Consider the following 23201-nt stretch of genomic DNA (forward strand, 5'->3'; position numbering starts at 1 on the left):
GTGGCATGATATACTTAAAGTGATGAAAGGGAAGAACCTACAACCAAGATTACTCTACCCGGCAAGGATCTCATTTAGATTTGATGGAGAAATCAAAAGCTTTACAGACAAGCAAAAGCTAAGAGAATTCAACACCACCAAACCAGCTCTACAACAAATGCTAAAGGAACTTCTCTAAGTGGGAAACACAAGAGAAGAAAAGGACCTACAAAAACAAACCCAAAACAATTAAGAAAATGGTCATAGGAACATACATATCGATAATTACCTTAAACGTGAATGGATTAAACGCCCCAACCAAAAGACATAGACTGGCTGAATGGATACAAAAACAGGACCCATATATATGCTGTCTACAAGAGACCCACTTTAGACCTAGGGACACATACAGACTGAAAGTGAGGGGATGGAAAAAGATATTCCATGCAAATGGAAATCAAAAGAAAGCTGGAGTAGCTATACTCATATCAGATAAAATAGACTTTAAAATAAAGAATGGTACAAGAGACAAGGAAGGACACTACATAATGATCCAGGGATCAATCCAAGAAGAAGATATAACAATTATAAATATATATGCACCCAACATAGGAGCACCTCAATACATAAGGCAACTGCTAACAGCTATAAAAGAGGAAATCGACAGTAACACAATAATAGTGGGGGACTTTAACACTTCACTTACACCAATGGACAGATCATCCAAAATGAAAATAAATAAGGAAACAGAAGCTTTAAATGACACAATAGACCAGATAGATTTAATTGATATATATAGGACATTCCATCCAAAAACAGCAGATTACACATTCTTCTCAAGTGCGCACGGAACATTCTCCAGGATAGATCACATCTTGGGTCACAAATCAAGCCTCAGTAAATTTAAGAAAATTGAAATCATACCAAGCATCTTTTCTGACCACAACGCTATGAGATTAGAAATGAATTACAGGGAAAAAAACGTAAAAAAGACAAACACATGGAGGCTAAACAATACGTTACTAAATAACCAAAAGATCACTGAAGAAATCAAAGAGGAAATAAAAAAATACCTAGAGACAAATGACAATGAAAACACGATGACCCAAAACCTATGGGATGCAGCAAAAGCGGTTCTAAGAGGGAAGTTTATAGCTATACAAGCCTACCTAAAGAAACAAGAAAAATCTCAAGTAAACAATCTAACCTTACACCTAAAGAAACTAGAGAAAGAAGAACAAACAAAACCCAAAGTTAGCAGAAGGAAAGAAATCATAAAGATCAGAGCAGAAATAAATGAGATAGAAACAAAGAAAACAATAGCAAAGATCAATAAAACTAAAAGTTGGTTCTTTGAGAAGATAAACAAAATTGATAAGCCATTAGCCAGACTCATCAAGAAAAAGAGGGAGAGGACTCAAATCAATAAAATCAGAAATGAAAAAGGAGAAGTTACAACAGACACTGCAGAAATACAAAACATCCTAAGAGACTACTATAAGCAACTTTATGCCAATAAAATGGACAACCTGGAAGAAATGGACAAATTCTTAGAAAGGTATAACCTTCCAAGACTGAATCAGGAAGAAACAGAAAATATGAACAGACCAATCACAAGTAATGAAATTGAAACTGTGATTAAAAATCTTCCAACAAACAAAAGTCCAGGACCAGATGGCTTCACAGGTGAATTCTATCAAACATTTAGAGAAGAGCTAACACCCATCCTTCTCAAACTCTTCCAAAAAATTGCAGAGGAAGGAACACTCCCAAACTCATTCTATGGGGCCACCATCACCCTGATACCAAAACCAGACAAAGACACTACAAAAAAAGAAAATTACAGACCAATATCACTGATGAATATAGATGCAAAAATCCTCAACAAAATACTAGCAAACAGAATCCAACAACACATTAAAAGGATCATACACCACGATCAAGTGGGATTTATCCCAGGGATGCAAGGATTCTTCAATATACGCAAATCAATCAATGTGATACACCATATTAACAAATTGAAGAAGAAAAACCATATGATCATCTCAATAGATGCAGAAAAAGCTTTTGACAAAATTCAACACCCATTTATGACAAAAACTCTCCAGAAAGTGGGCATAGAGGGAACCTACCTCAACATAATAAAGGCCATATATGACAAACCCACAGCAAACATCATTCTCAATGGTGAAAAACTGAAAGCATTTCCTCTAAGATCAGGAACGAGACAAGGATGTCCACTCTCACCACTATTATTCAACATAGTTCTGGAAGTCCTAGCCACGGCAATCAGAGAAGAAAAAGAAATAAAAGGAATACAAATTGGAAAAGAGGAAGTAAAACTGTCACTGTTTGTGGATGACATGATACTATACATAGAGAATCCTAAAACTGCCACCAGAAAACTGCTAGAGCTAATTAATGAATATGGTAAAGTTGCAGGATACAAAATTAATGCACAGAAATCTCTTGCATTCCTATACACTAATGATGAAAAATCTGAAAGAGAAATTATGGAAACACTCCCATTTACCACTGCAACAAAAAGAATAAAATACCTAGGAATAAACCTACCTAGGGAGACAAAAGACCTGTATGCAGAAAACTATAAGACACTGATGAAAGAAATTAAAGATGATACCAACAGATGGAGAGATATACCATGTTCTTGTATTGGAAGAATCAACACTGTGAAAATGAGTATACTACCCAAAGCAATCTACAGATTCAATGCAATCCCTATCAAATTACCAATGGCATTTTTTACGGAGCTAGAACAAATCATCTTAAAATTTGTATGGAGACACAAAAGACCCCGAATAGCCAAAGCAGTCTTGAGGCAAAAAAATGGAGCTGGAGGAATCAGACTCCCTGACTTCAGACTATAGTACAAAGCTACAGCAATCAAGACAATATGGTACTGGCACAAAAACAGAAACATAGATCAATGGAACAAGATAGAAAGCCCAGAGATTAACCCACGCACCTATGGTCAACTAATCTATGACAAAGGAGGCAAAGATATACAATGGAGAAAAGACATTCTTTTCAATAAGTGGTGCTGGGAAAACTGGACAGGTACATGTAAAAGAATGAAATTAAAATACTCCCTAACACCATACACAAAAATAAACTCAAAATGGATTAGAGACCTAAATATAAGACTGGACACTATAAAACTCTTAGAGGAAAACATAGGAAGAACACTCTTTGACATAAATCACAGCAAGATCTTTTTTGATCCACCTCCTAGAGTAATGGAAATAAAAACAAAAATAAACAAGTGGGACCTAATGAAACTTCAAAGCTTTTGTACAGCAAAGGAAACCATAAACAAGACGAAAAGACAACCCTCAGAATGGGAGAAAATATTTGCAAATGAATCAACGGACAAAGGATTAATCTCCAAAATGTATAAACAGCTCATTCAGCTCAATATCAAAGAAACAAACACCCCAATCCAAAAATGGGCAGAAGACCTAAATAGACATTTCTCCAAAGAAGACATACAGACGGCCACGAAGCACATGAAAAGATGCTCAACATCACTAATTATTAGAGAAATGCAAATCAAAACTACAATGAGGTATCACCTCACTCCTATTAGAATGGGCATCATCAGAAAATCTACAAACAACAAATGCTGGAGAGGGTGTGGAGAAAAGGGAACCCTCTTGCACTGTTGGTGGGAATGTAAATGGATACAGCCACTATGGAGAACAATATGGAGGTTCCTTAAAAAACTAAAAATGGAATTACCATATGACCCAGCAATCCCACTACTGGGCATATACCCAGAGAAAACCGTAATTCAAAAAGACACATGCACCCGAATGTTCATTGCAGCACTATTTACAATAGCCAGGTCATGGAAGCAAACTAAATGCCCATCAACAGACGAATGGATAAAGAAGATGTGGTACATATATACAATGGAATATTACTCAGCCATAAAAAGGAACGAAATTGAGTCATTTGTTGAGACGTGGATGGATCTAGAGACTGTCATACAGAGTGAAGTAAGTCAGAAAGAGAAAAACAAATATCGTATATTAATGCATGTATGTGGAACCTAGAAAAATGGTACAGATGAGCCAGTTTGCAGGGCAGAAGTTGAGACACAGATGTAGAGAATGGACATATGGACACCAAGGGGAGAAAACTGCGGTGAGGTGGGGATGGTGGTGTGCTGAATTGGGCGATTGGGATTGACATGTATCCACTGATGTGTATAAAATTGATGCCTAATAAGAACCAGCAGCATAAAAAAACAAACAAAACAACTAATACTAAACTTTCATTGGGTTATTTGTATAGAAATATGTTAATATAAATGTTTCAGACATTACATGAAATTTCTAAAAATCTTATATTTGTATTTGTATGGATATATGTATGGAAATATGTTAATATAAATGTTTCAGACATTATATGAAATTTCTAAAAATCTTATATTTGTATTTGTATGGAAATATGTATGGAAATATGTTAATATAAATGTTTCAGACATTACATGAAATTTCTAAAAATCTTATATGTTCTGGTATAATGTTATAAGTAATAATCCTAGTTATTACTTTAAAATGTATATCTCAGAAATAACTAATTTTCTTGTCAACTGCATTATTATGAACTTTCATCAAATCTTTTACCGTGGTCATTTTTAAGTCTTTTGTCATTTACAGACAGTTCTGGGTGTACTCTGATGATTTTGCAAATATGTTCCTATAAAAGGGTTTCATCTTCAAGAAATTCATGGAAAAGACTCTGACAAGTACAGGTTTCTGGTAACTGACTGTACTGCTGAACTGAATGAATAAGCATTTTCAGAACTCTGATGAAAAACTGATGAACTCATAAAAGTGCTAACAAAAGATCAAGATGAAAAAAAACAATTAATTACATGGGACTGAGTGAACTGATGAGGATGAGTATAATTTTTGTGACTTTCTGTCTGAATTAAAAAAAAAAAAAAATCCCACAAGGACTCAGAGGCAAAGAATATACAAATCAATTTTCACTGCAAAGTAAAGGAGCTGTTACAGTGGAGGATTACTGGACTGAATGTCAATATTATGACATAGTATGAGTGTGTTTCATGTTTGGTAATTGCAATCATTGTTGCTTTTGTTGTGGTCATCCATGTACAATGCTTGGTGTCAGTCTATTTATCTCTTGTAAAAATAAAATACAGTGTGTGTGTGTGGAAAAAAAAAAAAAATGAAGGAAATTCTGACACATGCCACAGAATGGATGACCCTTGAAAACATTAAGTGAAATAAGCTAGTTACAAAAGAACAAAAATTATATGATTCCACTTATATGAGGTATCTATTCAAATTTCTAAAGCCAGTAAAATGGTGATTGCCAGCGCCTGGAGAAAGAAAGGAAATGGGGAGTTAGTTTTTAATGGGTAGCAAGTTTCAGTTTGGGATGATGAAAGAAGTTCTGATGGATGCACTTGGAGGGCATTGTGCTGAATGAAAGAAGTCAGACAGAGAAAGACAAACACTGTATGATATTACTTACACGTGGAATCTAAAACCTATAACAAACTAGTGAATATAACAAAAAAGAAGCAGACTCACAGATATAGAGAACAAACTAGTGGTTACCGGGGGGAGGGGGGCAAAAAAAGGGTGGGGAGTGGGAGGTATAAGCTATTGGGTGTAAGAGAGGCTACAAGGACGCATTGTACGACACGAAGAATATAGCCCATATTTTGTAATAACTGAAAATGGAGTGTAACCTTTAAAAATTGTATAAAAAATATACACAGTAAATATTAGTTGTTTTACCTCTCAAAAAAATTCTGAAGATGAATAGTGGGGTGATAGTGACAGAACAATGTGAGTGTACTTAATGCCACTTAAAATACTTAAAAGGGTAAATTATATGTTATGTATATTTTACCACAAGAAAAATTTTAACAAAGTAAAAGTGCATTTTCATTTAGGTGAAATGTTAGCAATGAGACCCAGACTGATACAATGAGAAACAGAAAGTTTCCTGCCTATGAACTCCCTGTGGTAATGGGAAACTCTACTCGTCCCAGCCACTGCTGCAGATTTCCTGGGCACTCTGGGTGGGTGCCACCACGCCCACCCTCAATTTCATGTCAGTGACACAAAGCCCATTGCGACTGTACCTTGTTTGGTGTCACGCGGTGGCAGGACAGGACAGAATTTCTCAGTTCTTACCAGGGAATATAGTCATCATCAACTTCACACAGTGAGAGTCTCAAATTGCCCACAATCTTATCTAGCTCTTGCCAGCAGGAACACCTTTTTTATCTTAAGGTAATGAACTCTGAATCATTAATACAAATCAAGAGCTGAACGACAGAAAGTTACACACCCATGATTCAATCAAGATAAACGCCGAGAGGCCACGTGCTCCCACCCCCTGTGATTTGGATGCTTATATTACCCAGCTATGATGAGCGAGCCAGTTCTGACTGAAACTGCTTCCCACTGAAAATGGGTAGCGGAAAGTCTCCCAGGAGATTGTCTGTTAGGCAGCTTCCCCACTGTTTCTTGGGGAACACAGTGCAGTAAACAGATCATCTCAGGGGGCTGTCAAATAAACAAAACAGGAGTGAAGGTAACAAAATCAGCCCTTAGCAAATAACGTAAACTGGCATTAAGAAGAAGAAAATGGTGATTGAAAGAAAAGTGTTACTTGAAAGTAATAAAGCCAAAATCAGGAGAAAAAAGCAGAAAGCAAAACCAAAGTAAGTGTAAATGAGAAAATAAATTAAAATGAAATTTGAAAATGACCTAACAACTTTCTAATAGAGAGAAGTGAATCCAGTCAAGCTCTTCAGGCTCCAACCTGGAGGCAGGTAAAGTGAGGTGTGAACAATCAAGGCCACTTGCTTCTGTTCTGCAGGTGAGAGCTGAGCTAGGACCCTTACCTGTGCACCTCTCCCCTGCATCCTCCTTTCATCCTTTCTCCCCTTCCCTGGTTGATTCTTGGCCTAAGGTAGTTCTTGAGGACCAGGCATTGGGTTCAGATCGATTTAGGGAATAATATACATCTTGATGCATCTTGAGGGCTTCCTATGACTGAGGAAAGGACCAGTAAAGGACAAAGACTCAGGAAAAACTGATGCTCAGAGAGGTTGTGTCCAGATAAGAGGGCAGAAAAGCAAAGCCTGGCCTAGAACTGCTCTGCCTCTCATTTCCCTGAACCAAGACGCCCCAGGTCCTGAGCTGAGCAAGTCCACACCCCTTTATGAAGCAGGGAATGCGTTTTGTCCAACGCTGAACTCCTCATCGCTGGCTTCCAAACCTGGCAGGAACATCTGTGTCTATTCTACATCTCACTCCCAGTAGGGAGACAGAATTCACAAAGGCACCAAACAATCCAGCATCTTTGTTTCTATGTGGAACCTTGAGCAAAGATGGCAGATCCCTAAGAACAGAGCCACAGCCTGGGCTGGGACAACAGCAAAACCACAGCACATAGGTGTCCATTCAGGATCCTGAGGTCAGCAGTTCTCCAGGTCTTTTCTGACCACTGCCCTTGGGTGCACCCTCACCTCCTAAACCCAGCCCTGAGGTGACCCAGACTTGCCTCTGCCCCACCAAGAACACGATTGCGTTGTACAGTCTTCCTCCCTCTCATCCCCTCTTTCTTCTGTGTGCTCTGGGAATCTATCTCACTGCACGTAATTAATCATAATAATAAACAGGAAAATAAAGGGCTACTTCAATCATACCTTAGAATATTCCAGAGTAACACAGAAATTGACCATTGTGTAACTCTGAGCCTCAGTTTCTTCGTCTGTAAAATGAAGACACTCATGGAGAAAGATTAAATGATATGATGCACCTGAAATGCTTAAAACCATGCCTGGCTCACAATAAACACTCAGTAAATGTCAGACACCAACCACGGTTCTTCACCTTGACACAAACTCCAGCCTCCCTTTCTAGATGCCACTCCTTGTAGTACTCAGGGGTGTTGTTTGCTCATTTTCTCACATTCCATTTGCCATGGTGTCCAGAGCATTTCTTATCAATTTCTCATCAATTCCAGATTAATCTTCTTCTTCCCTTACAAAAAGTGGGCACAACAAACAAAATGAGAAAGTGCCTCTTTTCCTTTACGATAAGCATCGTTTGACTATAGCCACCTCTGTCCTTCCAGGCCACTGTCATGTTCACGTTGAGATATATTGGAGTTCTTACTCCGGAACCTGTGAATGTGAACTTATTTGGAAATCTGGTCTTTGCAGAAGTCATCAAGTTAAGATGAGGTCATGACAGTGGACCCTAATCCAATATGACCTGGGTCCTTACAAGAAGAGAAGAGACATGCACAGAGGGAAGATGAAATAAAGACACAGAGGGAGAACACCCCATGACAGTGGAGGCAGAGATTGGAGTGATGATCTACAAGCCAAAGAACTCCAAGAATTACTGACAACATCATAAACTAAGAGAATGACCTGGAAGAGATTCTCCCGAGACCCTTGCCCTGCCCATGCCCTGCCAAGACACTGATTTTGGACTTCCAGCCTCCAGAATTATGAGAGAATAAATTTCTGTTGTTTTAAGCCCCTCAATTTCCAGTACTTTGTTACAGCAGCCCTAGGAAACTCATACAGGGAGAGATTTAATTCCTCTCAGTTTAAAGGTGCCCTGTACTGTTTGACAGGGGAGGGTTTTCAAAAGACCCTAGATATCACAGTCAGGTTCCTTTAATAAGTGACCCATGTATTTATTATTTATTTCATCTAAGGATAGAAAACTTATTGGCGATGTAATTCACTGACCATTTCACTTATTATGACTTGGGTATATATGGATGAAAAAGTGTTGCCACAGTAATTTTGCATTCCATTCTGACGATATTTTTTGGTAACTCTCAAATTTTCTTCCAATATGTAGGAGCTTTTCCTATGTCTGAATTTTCCATCAGTGGGAACTTTAGCTAATAAAGCATTTGCTGCAGCATACACAAGAGCTCCCCAGGGAGCTCTTTCCACTGCTCAAGTGAGTTTTCTCTTCTCTCTCTTCTAAAAAAGAAGGATACTGAATCATTAAAATGTTCAAAGCTCTGAGAGGAAGATAAGCCATTCAGGTTGAATGATTAAGAACATTAAAAAACACAAAAGAGAAGACAGGAGTTCAAGTCCAAATAAACTTCATTTGTCTAATGCACATCAAACATTATTTATTTTGAACTTCTCTCCCTTGGCCATAGCTGTAGTGTGAGGCTAAGTTCTGGTATTTCCACCACCTGCCCTTCTTCTTTCTTATGCACAGCTCCTTCTAGAAAAATGCCCTGACCTTCGACTCTTCTTCAAAACTGCTCTTCCTTAGCTCTTAACTGATCCCTCCTCAAGGACAAAGTGAAAGGTAGAGTATGCCAATAAAATAAGCAGAGGTTTTCAAGCATACCACAGGGTAACTGGGAAAATGACTGGAAGATGAGTCACGTGCTTCAGGTCCGGAGCTCACCCTATAGGTATTTAGGGTGCATGGCAGACAGATGCACTCCTGTCCATGCATCCAAACCAATGTAATATCATCTCAGAGACAGCTTATCCTTTTATTTTTTTTTATTTTATTTTTTTTTAATTGAACTGATTGATTTTATCCTTTTTTTTAAAAATAAATTTATTTATTTATTTTTGGCTGTGTTGGGTCTTCGTTTCTGTGCGAGGGCTCTCTCCAGTTGCGGTGAGCTGGGGCCACTCTTCATCGCGGTGCGTGGGCCTCTCACCATCGCGGAGCACAGGCTCCAGACGCACAGGCTCAGTAGTTGTGGCTCACGGGCCCAGTTGCTCCGCAGCATGTGGGATCCTCCCAGACCAGGGCTCGAACCCGTGTCCCCTGCATTGGCAGGCAGATTCTCAACCACTGCGCCACCAGGGAAGCCCTAGCTTACCCTTATATATGCCAGAAGAAAGCCACCTCACCATAAAACTCTTAGAAGAGAACATAGGCAAAACATTCTCTGACGTAAATAGTACCAATGTTTTCTTAGGTCAGTGTCCCAAGGCAATAGAAATAAAAGCAAAAATAAACAAATGGGACCTAATCAAACACACAAGCTTTTGTACAGTAAAGGAAACTATAAACAAAATAAAAAGACAACATACGGACTGGGACAAAATATTTGCAAATGATGCAACCAACAAGGGCTTGATTTCCAAAATATACAAACAGCTCATACAACTCAATAACAACAACAACAACAAAACCCAATTGAAACATGGGCAGAAAACCTAAATAGACATTTCTCCAAAGAAGACAAACAAATGGCCAACGTGCACATGAAAAGATGTTCAACACTGCTAATTGTTAGAGAAATGCAAATCAAAACTACAATGAGGTACCACCTCACACCAGTCAGAATGGCCATCATTAAAAAGTCTACAAATAACAAATTCTGGAGAGGGTATGGAGAAAAGGGAACCCTCCTACACTGTTGCTGGGAATGTAAACTGGTGCAGCCACTCTGGAAAGCAGTATGGAGGTTCCTCAAAAAACTAAAAATAGAGTTGCCATATGATCCTGCAATCCCCCTCCTGGGCATATATCAAGAGAAAACTATAATTAGACAAGATACATGCACCCCAATGTTCATTACAGCACTATTTACAATAGTCAAGACATGGAAACAACCTAAATGTCTATCGACAGATGAATGGATAAAGAAGACGTGGTACACATATGCAATGGAATACTACTCAGCCATAAAAAGCATGAAATAATGCCATTTGCAGCAACACAGATGGACCTAGAGATGATCATATTAAGTGAAGTAAGTCAGATAGAGAAAAAGAAATATCAGATGCTATCACTTCTATGTGGAATCTAAAATACAACACAAATGAATTTATCTAGGAAACAGAAACAGACTCACAGACATAGAGAACAGACTTGAAGTTGCCAAGAGTGAGGAGGGGTGGGGGAGAGATGGATTGGGAGTTTGGGATTAGCAGATGCAAACTGTTATATATAGAATGGATAGACAACAAGGTCCTACTGTATAGCACAGGGAACTATATTCAATATCCTGTGATAAAACATAATGGAAAAGAATATGAAAAAGAATGTGTATATATACATAACTGAATCACTTTGCTGCATGGCAGAAATGAACACAACATTGTAAATCAACTATATTTCAATAAAATTAATTTTTAAAAAGGAAGAAAGTCACCCAAAAAGGTTTTTCTTAACTTGAAATAGTACTTACTCTTATCTATATCATCTAAAAGCCTGTATTAGGAATATATTCACTGTGGAAATGACTTAGAATCTACTTACATGAAGGAAACTTAAGTCTAAATCCCAATTTGAGCTGAAAGTCTCAAGTAAGTAATGAGCATATTTTTATATTTTTTATGTTTAATAAAAAGGCCATATAAACGGTTTGACTTCTAACAGTTAGTACACAGATCTTATATTTGACATAATTTATGTCGAGTGTATAATTTGGGAAACAAGATCAGCACAAAAGCACCATGAAAGAGAAAAGACGATAACTGAAAGCATTCCAAACACCAGCACAGAGAGACTGAGCGTCGTATAGTTCATGGTCATCCAGAAAGACATCTGAGAAATGGCACCATTTTGGAAGCTGTTCACGTGGCAGAGACACGGCTTAGTGAATACTGCCTCGGTTTCCCATGAACCTCCCTATGTGCTGCAGGTAATGCAAAGGGTCCAGGACGGATGATGCTGCAGGCAGTGGGCTGCCTTAGAGGATCAAGCACCACGCTCGGGGGATTCACTGCTCTTGTAATGAGAAGATGCAGACCTGCTCCTTGCCTGGGGGAGGCTGGCCTCTCATCTCTCAGGACTGCTGTTTCTCTAGCACACCCTGAGAATGGCCTGGATAAAATGCAGCTAGAGCCTTCACTCTTAGCCTATCTAGAAAGAGCACACAAGCACTCAGGGTCCATGTGGATTGCATCTCCCCACGTATCTTGAGGCTATTTCAGTGGGTAAGGGAACCAAATAAAAACACTATTTAGGGGAGGATGCAGAGAAATTGGAACCCTTGTGGAAATGCAAAATGGTGCAGCCACTATAAAAAACAATATGAAGTTTCCTCAAAAAAAAAGTAAAATTAGAATTAGCATAATAAGCTCCAGCAATTCCTCTGCCCAGTATATGTCCAAAACAACTGAAATCTGGATCTTGAAGGGATATTTGTATACCCATGTTTATCACAGCATTATTCGCAATAGCCAACAGGTGCAAACAACCCAACTGCCCGTAGATGGATGAATAGATCTCTTAGTCCATTCAAGTTGATATAACAAAATACCACAGACTGGGTGGTTTACAAACAATAGAAATTTATTGCTCACAGTTCTAGAGGCTGACAGTCTGAGGTCAGGGTGCCAGTAAGTTTGGGTGAGGGCCCTCTTCTGGGTCTCAGACTTTTTTTTTTTTTTTAATTTTATTTAATTAATTTATTTATTTATGGCTGTGTTGGGTCTTCGTTTCTGTGTGAGGGCTTTCTCTAGTTGCGGCAATTGGGGCCACTCTTCATCACGGTGCGCGGGCCTCTCACTATCGCGGCCTCTCCTGTTGCGGAGCACAGGCTCCAGACGCGCAGGCTCAGCAATTGTGGTTCACGGGCCTAGTCGCTCCGCGGCATGTGGGATCTTCCCAGACCAGGGCTCGAACCCGTGTCTCCTGCATTGGCAGGCAGACTCTCATCCACTGCGCCACCAGGGAAGCCCTGGGTCTCAGACTTTTGTTGCATTCTCTCATGTTGGAATCAGGTAGGGATCTCTCTGGAGCCTCTTTATGAGTCACTAAGCCCTTTCTTAGTGGAAGACTTAGTCACTTCCCAGAACCCCCTACCTACTAATACTATCACCTTAAGGGGTTAGAATTTCAACGTATGCATTCTGGTGGGATACAAACATGCAGACCATAGCAACTGATAAACAAAATCTGGGATATACATACAATAGAATATTATGCAGCCCTAAAAAGAAGGAAATTCTGTCATGCGCTATAATATGGATACTCAAGGACATTATGCTACTTGAAATAAACCATCACGAAAGGACAAATACTGTATGATTTCACTAATATGAAGTATCTAAGGTAGTCAAAATCATTGAAACAGATAGTAGAGAGATGCTTGCCAAGGGCTGAGGGGATGGGGAGGGAAATTTGTGTTTAGTGGGTTTAAGTTTGCTTTACAAGATGAGAAAGATCTAGAGATCTATTCCACAACAATGTGAATATACTTAACACCACTGAACCGTACACTTAAAAATGGTAAGGATGGTAAATTTAATGTTATGTTTTTTTACCACAATTAAAAAACTATTTTGTATTTCCTTTGCTTTTTTTCCTCTAATACTTTCAAAACATGATATTGAATTGAACAGCAATATACGCATGTAGTTTAAAAATACCATTCATCGCGTACTCATGGCATATCTTTACCCAGAATGAGAAATGCTATTAATAATTTATCTTGTATGCTTCCAGAAATAGTCTATATATATTTACATGCACATATACGTATATGTTCATCTTGGAAATTTCTAATGGAAGCACAATAAATACATCCCTTTTCCTAGCTGTAAAAAAAAAATGTTTCTTAAATCTCATTATGAATAAATGCATTTGATAATCTTGTACACACGAAACTTATATAATGTTTTAAACCAACGTTACCTCAAATAAATAAACAGATCAATTAATTAAATAACCTCATTGTTTTCAAAGGAATGAATTCCATATAATACTATATTATTCCATAAAATGGAGTATAGTAATTTCTTTGTGTTCACCTATTGACAGAAAACTGGATCTTGACTGTAAACAATGCACTTAGTTTTCTTACAGGCACTTTCTGTGCACCTCTGAGTGTTCCTGTGGGACTAACTCCTAGAAGTGGAATTGTTAATTGGTGTAGACGATATATTGATGGGACTTAAAAGCATTACTCCTTTTGGGCTGTCATCTTCAGCGCTCTAAATAGCGGGTGCTTTTGAACACTTAAGTTTATAGAAATTGTCCTCCAAGGACGTGCATAATGCTGTGATGAACATGGGTGTACAAACATCTCTTCAAGACCCCGCTTTGGGTATATGCTTTGGGCATATCCCCATCTTATGCCATTTTATGCTCCTACCAGCACTGTCTGAGAGTGCTTGCTTCCCATGCCCTGAGGAAGAGGATCCCCATCCTGTATCATCACTTTATTCACCTCCAACATGAATCCTCTGTACCGTGCTAAGGTGGTTTGAGTGTGGGCCCTGCAGCCAGACAGCTAGGGTTCAAATCCTTGTTACATCACTAACTAGTTCTGTGATTTGAGGATAGTGAACTTGAACTTTTCATGCCTCAGTGTCCTTTTCTGTAAACTGGGCATAAGAGGGCTGTTGTGAGGATGTGTTTAATAAATATGTATAAAGCGCATGAAGCAGTGTCAGGCACTCACTAAGTACTCAGTATAACACTTCTTATTGGTTTAATAGTTTTCTTTAAATTGATTCTCTTTTTAACCTTAGTTTTATGCTAAATGCTATGTAATAATATCATAGATCAGATGTATACTATCTATATCTTATTCTGAAAGACATCAAATTACATGCATACATTTAAAATGAAAAGAAAGTTTTTCTAGGACACAGTTTGAAAAGGACTGTCCTAAGCAAGAGTATTAGCAAAGGTTTTGTGGAGTTCAAGTGGGAGAGGTTACATTGTGTCACACTGATGTTGTAATTTTCATTTCTTCATACTGAATCCGTACATCATACCTTAAACAGATACAAAGTGGACTAGACCAGGGGTAAGCAACCTAAACCCAGAACCAGCTGGCTGTGTGGCTTTTTAAATAAAGTTTTATTGGAACACTGCCACACTCGTTCATTTACATATTGCTTCTGGCTACTTTCACACAACAGCAGAGTTGAGCAGTCACAACAGAGACTGCATGGTCTACAAAACCAAAAATATTTATTATCTGTCCCTTTATAGAGAAAGTTGGCTGGCCCCTGGTCTAAACCAATATTTCTCTCTGTCTGAGACCCTTAAACATGCTTGAACAGCATCCAGCTTCTCAACTGCTGCCCTAGTCTTAGCCACTCTGAAAGTTTGAGGTTTGCTGATCAGAAATTCTCAACATCTCAGAGTTTTGAGACTGTGATATTAATATTAAAAAAAGTACTCAAAGCCTGTCTTCCTGTTTTGCAAAATTTTAAAATTTCATCATTGCTTTTGTCTATACAAATATATAAAATGTGGTCTGCATCAAAGGCAGAAAATTGTTCTAACTGTTAAGTGGCACAGGACTGCAGAGTGCAGAAACCATAGGAGTTATCAAGGGCTGTGAACACAGCAGTGCTCTAAACACTCCACCTCTGCTGTGGGCCATTTTCTCAAGATCCCAGTTAGTTTGGTACCAAACCACTTGAGTCTTTTATGTCAAAACAACAGACCCAGGAAATCACCCATGAATAGCCTGAAGTACATACCATATCTGTGCCTTCTGTACATTTACATTATGTGTGCAAATTGTAGAATTTGTAGACTTTGCCTGTCGTTCCCTATGAGACCCACTATTAGTACAACATCCTATGAAGCTAAGCTGCCAGAACTGCAGTCACCAGGAAGAATTTCCATGAAACCCTGGTGAGATGCTCCCTGGGCTGTCCTGCCTTCCACCTTCCCAAAACTTGGCTCTGCAGCACTTCCTTTCAATGAGTCTGCTGCCGGAGCACCTTTTTTGGTAAAAATTCACTTTTTCCATCATTTACTTTTCTTGATCAAAAACAATACTTTTGCCATCTCCCAAATGAATAAAAAAGTCTACTTCTAAAGCTATTTCCCCCACAACTCTGCCATACTCTGTTCATATTACTGTTTAAGATTTACCTTTTTCATAAAATATATCCTAATTTCCATATATCTCTAATAACACCACTTCTGGAACTACTTCATTCCAGGAAAAGTAAAACTGTAATTTGTAAGATGTCTCAAGAGTTGCTATTTATCCTGCTGCATATTTAAAATTCTACTCACCACCACACCCCTCCCTCCCAAGCTGATAACACCTGGCAATTCAAATGAGCAAAATCGTTACTTTTGCAAAGCAATAAAGTAGGTACAAAGGATATCGGGATAAACAAGCTGTAGTCCCTGATGCCAGAATTGATGTGAAATAAGCACGAGGTGAATAAATATGGCAAAAGAAAAGTAATACTTGAGAAATAAAAATGAAAAATCCTAGGAGTAGAAAAAGAAGGGCGTGTCTACACAATTTTAGTACAGAGTAAAAGGGATTCGAGTGAAGGTTTTCAAGTTGGGAAGGATTGTAATCGACAAATGGAAGGAAGGACGCGCCACACCCACCGAATGCAGCTGGCCCTGGCGAGAGGCAGTTGTTACTGGGTCCTGGCTTTCCAGGGACCCATCGGCTACTTTGTGGTAGCAGCTCAGGTGTCTCATTCACTTCTCTGCCTCAACCTTTTCAGCTGCTCTGAGAGTTTTCGACAGACCAAATCCAGCTTTTATCTCTATTGTCACTGAGACCTGCAATGAAGGGCAAATGGAACCACCTCTCTCTCAGGTTCAGTAGGGCATCGTCCTTGTACAACTTTGTGGGGAAGAAGTGTTAAGCCTCTTGTTACACTTAGGCTTGGCACCGAAAGGCTCCCATCACACAAGCAGCATCACACAGTTGGCTAAGTTTTAACTTAACTAACCATCTGGGTTGAGGTCTGTTTGAGAACAGCAACTTTTCCTTAACTCAATCTAACAACTCCTTATTGAGAATCTGTTATAGGCCTGGCCCTCTGAGGAGATTAATCCCTGACCTAATGGCTCTCAGAGCCCAGAAGGGGGAGACATGTACAGAAAATTCAACTGTGGTCCACAATGGTAAGTGCAATCAACAAGACTGTCCATGGTACAAAGTCACTGCCTCGGGGATCAATGCGCTTGACGTAATGAGGTGAATGGTTAGGAAGGAGAGGGCCGTGTCCCTGACAAGGCCAAGTACATGGAAGAGATCGATACACAATCATTGAAATGCTGCTCCTATTCTGCCCAAAACCACCCAGTCTCAGAGCCAAACTTGAAATCGGCAAGCCTGGAGCTGGCACAAGCCTCAGACAGCCAAGGCACACTCTGCAGACCCTTCTTTGCAACCTCCTACCTGATGTGGGGCTTGGCTCTGTTGAGTCATCAACTCATTAGCAATAAATGTATTAACCTAGACCTGAAATAAACCAACATATATTTAAATGACTGAATTAGCAGGAATCTCTGTCAAGAGAATTTCCGCTCCTTCTACCAATAGAGCTTCACACTTAGCAGAGTGTCTGCTTCCTTACATACAAACCCTCCTTATCTCTGAGTCCAGTTTTTCTTATTATGATTTGACACTGTTCTTATCCCTCTTTATTCTGAAACTACACAGTCATATGATCTTTCTATTTATACCAAGTAAACGTCATTCTTTTAAACCTGAATCCAATATTCTTTATTAATTTGATTATGCAATATTTCAAACATCCCCCCAAAACAGATATGCATGTACTGATAATCTAGATTTATTTTAACAAGGTAAATATTTTGCCATATGTGCATCAGCTCTTTCTCTTAAATAAATGAAGTGGTGCAGGTATAACAAACAGTCCCCTTCCCAACCCCCATGCTTCCAGTATTTCCGTGTCTTTTTCTGCCCTGCAAATTTGGGGTCACCTTTGTTGCTCTCTTAGAGCACTGTGAGATTGTTGTGAATCTTTCAATACAATATTAATTAGCCTTATTAATTAGTCTACTTGGTGTTCTAGGTTGGAAATGATCTAAAGAAGAACAAAGGTTCAAACGATTTGCTATGTCTATTTTATATTCATTTAAGGACCTATTGCTACCTATTTTTTCAAGGCGAAAGAAATCTATAAAATAGAATTATTTATACTAGAACTTATGTTTATTTCAAGTAATTTCTTTTCTTATTTTTCTCAAATATATTTTGCCAGTCCTTTCCTAGAAGAATGCCTTTTTCACACAAAGGGCCTGCATAGGAAGAAAAATGCACTTAAATTCTAAGTTTAATTCAATGCATTTTGAATAACAATTTCTATCTTAAATTCATAAAGGATATAACTTCTGAATTAGAGTTCTGATGAGTTTTTAATATGAAGAATAAACTCCTAATGAATGCAGAGTATAGCGATTCAGGAAATATTATAGTTCTCAAAGATAGGACTAACTTTAACCACTTGATTGTTATTCACTGATAACAATGAGAAAATACCTGGGCTCCGCCCCCCTAGGTTGGTGACCATCAGGGAGAAAGAGGGTGTCTTGCAGTCAGAGGGCACTGGAGCAAGCTTCCTGAGGCCCTGTTACAGAGAGCATCACCTGTTCAGGCTAACACGTGCGTGGGATAAGCTGCATCCTAGAGCAGGCGGCACAGTCTCCTCTGATCCAGGCAGCTGGAGGATAGTTAAGGGGCAAAACAATTTCCCCCACAGATGGGACTTGGTTCATCCCAGTCAGTGCTTCTCACAATCTAGCTTGTACTGGAATCCCCTGCTCATCTTGTTAAAATGCAGATTCTATTCACTAGGTTGGGGTGGGGGCTGAGATTCCATATTTGTATCAAGATCCCGGGTGATGCTGCTGGTCCGTTGGTTACATGTTGAGTAGCAGGACTCATAGCAATCTAGGTCCTTTAATTCATAGAGAAAAAGGGAAGGCGAGGAGTAGAAAGATAAGATGTATAAGAAGAGGAAAGCAGAGAAATAGAAAAGAAAGCAAAAGGTCATGGAGAGAGAGTGAAAGAGAGAGAGAGAGAGACAAAGAACAGGAAATTTGATAATATGGCCCTCCCAGCATCCCTCCCTTCTAAGTGCCCCCATTAGGGTGGACATCAAGTCTTTACATGGCCCCACCCCCCAATCCAGGGGCTTCGGTGCTAAGTGTAGGGTGGCCTGGGAGCCGTCCTGATCAGATCAGATCTTCACAGGTGGTGAGATCTGAGACTCCCCTCAGCCAGAGCCAAGTAAGTCCGAGCATTTCCTCAGATTTTTGAACCAATATAGGAAAATGAATGCCAGAAGCTAATCCACAGAAGGCACAGGACAGGGCTGCCTCTTAGTTACAGCCATGTCAGAGACCCAGCTAAATCCTCCCCTTCTCCGTGTGGTCGGATTCCCAAATTACCTAGACTGATTCAAGTTGATTTTCTAGAATTTGTAACAATACAGATAGAAGAGGGATATAGGGAAAAATGGAGAGAGAAGAGAGAAATAAGGAGAAAAGTATTTAATGATAGGTGAAAAAAATACATAAGGAAAGAATAGAAGGATAGAGGAGAAGAGGGAGAAATAGTAAGGAGATGAGAATGAAGACAAAGTATTGATAAAATAGAAGAAAAAACACCCAGGAATTGCAGGAGGAAAGGTCCCCATGGCCAATAGGGACCCAGTGGTCCCTGGGCCAGATAAGCCTCAACAGAGGACACCATTGCACTGGACACCATTAGGCATGGTCTCCCGAGAGGAGAGGTGGGTATTGGCCTGGCTCTCACTGAGTCAGCCCATTGTTCCCAAACAACTGGAACGGGGAGGGAGAAGAGACAGAGTCAGGGCAGGCAGGTGGTCTGGGAAGGACAAGGCTTGCTATAGGGTCCCAAGAAGACCAAATAGGTGCCCAGGAGGGTGGTGATGGAGCTGCCCCAACACCCCTCTAGAATACTGCCAGCGCTCTAGGCTGCCCACTTACAGACCTCTCCTGCCCACCAGGGATGCTCACAGACCCAGACTCAGAGCAGGACAGTGGTTGGCGCCCACACCTCTCCCCAGCCCGGTCCAGAAGCCCCCAGGGAGCTCAGAGCTCACATTAGCTTGCAGGTAAGAATCCTGGTTCGCAAGGGCTGCCCCACAAAATTCTTGTAATGAATCTAAGAGTCACAGTAGATTGATGTAAGTGTTGGCTGACATATTCTCAGGGAAACAGTAGAAAATAAACATTAGTGAGCTCTGTCAGTGATCACTGATCTGCTGCACTGCTCACTGCAATGCTGTTCTATCATCCTCAGCGTCCTAAGACTCTGGCCACTTCCTGATTTAGTTGGGCTGAAGCTGCAAACTCATCTTCTAAGTCCTATGGACGTTTAGCACCAAGCTTGGTCAAGCCACCTGGTTTACTAAATGACCGATATAAACCATGATTGTTCACATCGTATAGGAAATGCACCCCTTCTAAACTTGTTCAAACAGTGATACTTCTTCCACTACATTTCAAGTGAGGACATTTACTCTGCACATCAAAAGAGTTTGTATGTCCTGAGATGTAGTGCATCCCTTGGTGAGAGATGGTGATGCCTTTTCTGTCATGTAAGACACATGCCTATATTTCCATTTAAATAAAACCCTTTTGGAATGTATTTCACAGATCTGAGTATTTGTTTAATTTTTTTGGTTATTTTCACATAGAAATCCAGATCAGCCATGGAAGCAGTCACTCATTAAGAAAAAATATTAAAGTGGAACATATCACCAGTGAAGAACATAATTTCTTTTTTTAAGAAAGTCAATTTGGATAACTAACCTTCAGTAACTGGACCTGCAGTCCTCAAATCTTTTAGTCAAAGACTTTGTGGCCAGCCATGTCTCAATTTTATAATTTTGAGAATTTAGAGAGGTATACATTGCATTTCACATATTAATTAATATTCCATGGCAGACATGTGGCAAAGCATATGGACAACTTGCCCAAAGTAACATAAGTAAAGACCTTTTGTCTTATTATCATCTCATGTCCATTTCCAGTAAGCAGTTAGGATAGACCTTTTTCTCAGAGTTTTCGGAATTTGGAAAGAGTTAACATGTATTAGAGGACAGAGTTAGCACAGACAGCAGATAGACCCAGAAGAACAAGAAAAGTCACTTAAAAAAATTATGACAGGGAGAACATCCACAAAACTTTTAAGGCCAGAGAAGGAGTGCTTGATTTGGACTTTCTTATAAAAGTAGAAGGAGGCTTCCTGAGAAGAAAGCCAATACACAGTCTTTCTTGCTGGGGGTCAAGGTTACATCAGCGAGGCCACAAGCTGGGGACACTGCTGTGGGTGAGAGCTACACTAGTGATGGCGGGGCAGCAGCCTCTCAGGGGGGACACCTGTGACACACCAACTGCGAGCAGGTGCTCAGATACCCCTGCAACATGACTTCATATGACTCTGGAAAACATCTTCAGATCCAATGAGAAATGTGTTTGCTAGGAAAGGATACCAAATGCAGAAAGAAAAAAAAAATCAGAGATGTATAAATACAGTGGGGTGGGCAGAAAGGCCTCAAAGATGTCCAGGCCCTAAAGAAAGGAACTGTGAATATGTTACTTTGCATGGCAAAAGGGACTCTGCAGATGGGATTATGGTTAGGAAGACTGTCCTGGATTACCCAAGTCGATCCAGTCTAACCACATGAGCCCTTAAAGTAGAGGACTTTCTCCAGCTAGAAGATGAGGAAATCAGAAAGGTGCAGCAGAAGGAGAACAAGAACAAAGAGCAATTTAAAGATGAAAGGGACTTGACCCCCTGCTGCAAGAACAGGCCACACAGAAAGCATAAGGGATGTGGGAAACCTCTAGGAGCAAAGACCAGCCCCCAGCTGGCAACCTACAGGAGATCAGTGTCTCAGTCCTACACCCACAAGGAAGTGAGTGAGTGTGTATGCAGAAGCATCAGGAGGGCAGTCCTGACTGCTGCCCTCTGAAAGGCCTGCTTGCAAGGCTGGCCCATTCCCAAGACTCTAATGATAAAGGTGGCTTACTGTGCCTAATGTTTGTTCAAACAGTGTGGTTCATACTCAATACCTGCCTTCCTTCTGGGAGTCTGGGATTTTGTTACATGCAAGGCAGAGGGTGCCTACATGACCAGCCCCCAGTACATGAGCTCACCTGGTTGGTAATATTCCATGTGGGTTTCTATAACTCACTGCTGGGGGATTAAGCTAGTCCCATATGACTTCCCTGGGAGAGGACTGTAGAAACCTGGGCCTGATTTCCTCTGGGCTTCACCCCAAGCACCCTCTTCCTTTGCTCATTTTGCTCTGTGTCCTTTCACTGTGCTAAATCATAGCTGTATGACTACACACTGGTCCTGTGAATCCTCCCAGCAAATCATGGAACCTGGGGAAGGTTCTGGGACTCTCCAGACACCTTGAAGGACAAGTCTTCCCCAGAGCCTCCAGGAAAAATGCCTTAAGCAGAGAACCCAGCCAGGTCTACTGTACTTTAGACCTACAGAACTATGACATAATAACTCTGTCTTGTATTAAGTCACTAAATCCATGAAAATTTGTTAAAGCAGTGATAGGAAATTAAGTAAATGGCACCATGAATAAACATATTACTTTCACTAATGAAGAGTATAATATCTCAAGGACATTTTTTAAAATCTTAAATTCATTCTCAAGTTAACATCAGCAATTCATATCTAAAACAACCACGTGAAGAAGGGGTAGAACCTCTGGTAAGGTGTATGGTTGATTTTTAAGAGCAGCTGACATTTTGTGAGAGGTCTGGAAAGCAGCCAAACCAGCCCAATCTTTTTAAAGAAACTGTGAGTATAATGTCAGAATCATCAACTAGTGTGATTTACTGCTGTCAATGCCAGTTGTGTATAGTTGGGCCCAGATTAGGAGATGAATTCACTTAACCCATGGTGGTGCACGCAGAAGATGTGAGGATGAGCCCTTTTCCTAAAGGAGCTCAAAATGTAAGAGAGGAGAAACACCTCCACTGGAGCTTCAAGGATCACTAAGTTGAGACCAAGGGCTACAGAGAAGCACAGAGCAGGGAGCTAAGGAAGGCATCCTGCCAGAACGTAGATTCCACTCATTCGTTTTAATTCAGCAAACATTTACCAACGTGCTCGGCCCCAGGCACCATGAAGTGCTGGGGACACAGGGAGGGATGCAAGCTCAGCAGGAGTGTAAGGCAGGCCACTTTACCCATGTTTATTGTGTGACAGGATGGATAGGATTGAGGGGTCCACTTCTGTCCTCACCTGCATGATCTAGGGTTAATAATGCCACTATATTCTTGACACTACCTCCCCAAGGGTGCCTGACCTTTAAAGAAATCAGCAGAGGGTGATGCTTACATATGATTCCTCTCCAACCTGCTTCACTAAAAACAAGAATTGTTAGAGTTGCTCAATCAAATGGGATAGGAGCGGGGCGAAAATATGAACCTTAATTAATA

General features: G+C 40.0%; 2 long non-coding RNA genes across 2 annotated transcripts in view; one reads left to right on the forward strand and one right to left on the reverse strand.

Annotated features, from left to right (window-relative positions):
• Positions 1-4600, forward strand: part of LOC309664544 — a 40463-nt gene extending 35863 nt beyond the window's left edge. Inside the window, exon 2 of the long non-coding RNA XR_014265912.1 lies at positions 4297-4600. This is a non-coding gene — a long non-coding RNA (uncharacterized lncRNA). The remainder of the gene's footprint in view (positions 1-4296) is intronic.
• Positions 4601-4950: 350 nt separating this feature from the next.
• LOC309664563 overlaps positions 4951-23201 on the reverse strand; it is a 51074-nt gene continuing 32823 nt past the window's right edge. Inside the window, exon 2 of the long non-coding RNA XR_014265931.1 lies at positions 4951-5211. This is a non-coding gene — a long non-coding RNA (uncharacterized lncRNA). The remainder of the gene's footprint in view (positions 5212-23201) is intronic.

This window comes from Balaenoptera physalus (assembly GCF_965194825.1).
Source record: "Balaenoptera physalus genome assembly, chromosome: 7".
NCBI lineage: Eukaryota > Metazoa > Chordata > Mammalia > Artiodactyla > Balaenopteridae > Balaenoptera > Balaenoptera physalus.